A 2,672-nucleotide genomic window follows, 5' to 3' on the forward strand; every position below is an offset into this window, starting at 1 on the left:
TGCATCAGACCTGCCAAAAACATGCATCGTTGCATGCAGGCAGAGTGAAGAGGATCAGGGCAGAGACGTGTAGTCCCTACACACGACTCTGAATCAGTGGCATGGAGCAGGGCCATGGATCTGTCATGTGGACTAAATAAATTATAATTAAAAAAAGACAACAACTGTATAACCAGTACTTGAGTGGGTCAATTAATTTTTTTTAAAAATGTATTTATGTATGTTTTGAACACAGAAATACACTGGATGCTCACTGCTATGGTGCCAAGTTAGACAATAACCTAGTGTGAATATGCATTTTGTATTCACCGTATACCTTTTGTTATTAACTGTGTGAAGGCATAGCATAAAGGTAGAACATCATACAGACACTTGGAATGCTTTGTAAGCATAAAACTGTTGACAGAGCACGACACGCATGAAGAATTCACATAGGCCTAAGAGTAAGGTTTGAGGTTTCTTTTTGCTCAGCGTAACAGTAATACAACAACAAAAATGTACACTTCATAGTTGCAAAACTGAGCTAATGGAACGTATTTACAGCAATGCAAGTGATAATGATAAAAAACAAGAAACAGATAGAGCAGTCCAGTTTTGGGTGCAAAACACAGGTAGTGTAACAGATGTAAAGAAACTGGCCATAATACAAACGAAACATCTGGAGTTGTTTTGGAATGGTGATGTGGGAGAAGAAATGGAGCCTATGCAATCCTACAGAGTGTGGAAGGCCAAAACAGGACACAGGCTTGTCAAGTGATCCGGTTTCTGTAGTACCGAGTAGTAGTAGTCTGTAGTATGGAGCCTCTGCAGGTGTCATGCAACTCACAGCACTCCTGAGTGTTGTGCCTGTCAACAACACAGACATGCAGCGGTCATACTCAACGTGTAACATTGAAATAGACAGAAAATTAAAACTGTAAAAGGGGTCTATGCTGCTGTATATGAACAACAAATATCATTATCAGTGAATATGGTACACCTGGAGCAATTAAGTGAAGAACCAGATGAAGGTGGGAGACAAGCTGTATGAAGACGAGCAATGAAATGAAGAATCACATTGTAATAACAATATACACACCATGACTGTGAAGGTGGAAGACAAGGTGTATGAAGAAGGGCCGGAAATCTGTTCAGGGGTCATCAGTCAATGATGAGTGAATATGACACAGCTGGAGCAATGAAATAAAGAAACACATGAAGTTAGGAAGGGCACTGACAATCTGTTCAGGGGTCATCAGTGACAGTACAATAATTACCTTAGATTCACAAGGCATCTTACGCATCTTACTGTGTCCCACATGGTAGTAATGACAACAATAGGTACAGCCAGCAGTGTATGCCGAACCAAAGTCCCTAATCAAACACACAAAACAGATGAGTGATAGAGGAGTGATAGACTGGCAGACAAAAAAATAGACATTAATCCACCACTCATTCAAATCAATCAGAAACTATTTGATTTCACAGAGCTAAAAGGAGAAATACAGGTATACGGCGCATTGTCAATGCGGTGCACATCTGGCTACGGACTGTGCATAGTAGTTCGACTAGCCAACTTCAAAACTGTTCAGCAAACTGTTCAGCAACTGTTCAGCAAACATCCATGGTTTACTCAACAGAAATATATATTTCTCGGTTTCTGAAATACCTGGGGTCATCAACTTCAGTACTTTAATATTCGGGACTCAATTGTAATTTTTGTAGCTAGCCAACACATCCACACGTAAATGCTTACTCGCTACGCTAACCACATGCAGCTACATGCATTCAAATAGCTGGGAAGATCAAACCACGAATGTACACGGGTAATATGGCGTTATATGAATGTGGGAAGTAGAAAACACAGTCGTTTATGATACAGATAGTAGCGCATTGTATAGGATTGTAACGTAGCCACTTGTGAAGTTGGACCGGAGCCAAGCCGCTATGCTAACTTAAGCTACCAGAAGTGGTTATTCATTCCTAAACAGCGTTCGTCTTTAACATCGACATCGCAATTTTCATGCAAACCACATGCAATTACATAATTGAAGGCTATACTCTAGACAACGGATACTGAAACACAGAAAACATTTCGATTTGTTCTCCCATTTATCAACTTACCGAGAAAGGTGTCGACAGTCAAACGAAAGTCTACGGGGCCCACTTCCGGATATGGAACTTCTTGAAGTCTACAGGGAGGAGCCATGACACGGAAAATAGACCCCGCCCCTTGCCCACGTATGCCAATGGGATATACACAACTCTTTTCCTATTCATGACTCTGAGACAACCTACCCAGCTATGAGCCTACCTACGTCCTTAGCTCCTCCCCTCACTCGTGCAATTTAGTTGCTATCCAAACAATTTGCAATGTATGTAACAACAGAACTATTATCATTGCTGTATTGGCCATGCATTGCTTTTCTGACTAAGGGCGTACCCATCATGCACTGCATTTCCTGGAGCTAAGTTTCTCAAACATTAACTTATTTATCACAAAGGAAGAGCTTAGTTTTGCTTCCAAATTATTTCTCATTGTTATATTCTGCATTTATTGTACAGTTTTTACATTTAAAGCTAATTGGTGTATGAAAAAATGACATCTCACCACCCCACCGTCATTGAGAAGTTTACGTCCAATCCTTGCTATATAATCCTTCCAATTACAGAATTGAACACTATATGAAATA

At 40.3% G+C, this 2,672-nt stretch overlaps 1 long non-coding RNA gene across 1 annotated transcript; it reads right to left on the reverse strand.

Annotated features, from left to right (window-relative positions):
• Nucleotides 1-541: 541 nt before the first annotated feature.
• On the reverse strand, nt 542-2,240 carry LOC134445444 (uncharacterized). The gene is made up of 3 exons (XR_010034254.1): nt 2,104-2,240; nt 1,079-1,169; nt 542-846 (listed from the first exon to the last, which is right to left on the reverse strand). It is a non-coding gene; the product is annotated as an uncharacterized LOC134445444 (long non-coding RNA).
• Nucleotides 2,241-2,672: the final 432 nt, after the last annotated feature.

Source organism: Engraulis encrasicolus, chromosome 3, assembly GCF_034702125.1.
Source record: "Engraulis encrasicolus isolate BLACKSEA-1 chromosome 3, IST_EnEncr_1.0, whole genome shotgun sequence".
NCBI lineage: Eukaryota > Metazoa > Chordata > Actinopteri > Clupeiformes > Engraulidae > Engraulis > Engraulis encrasicolus.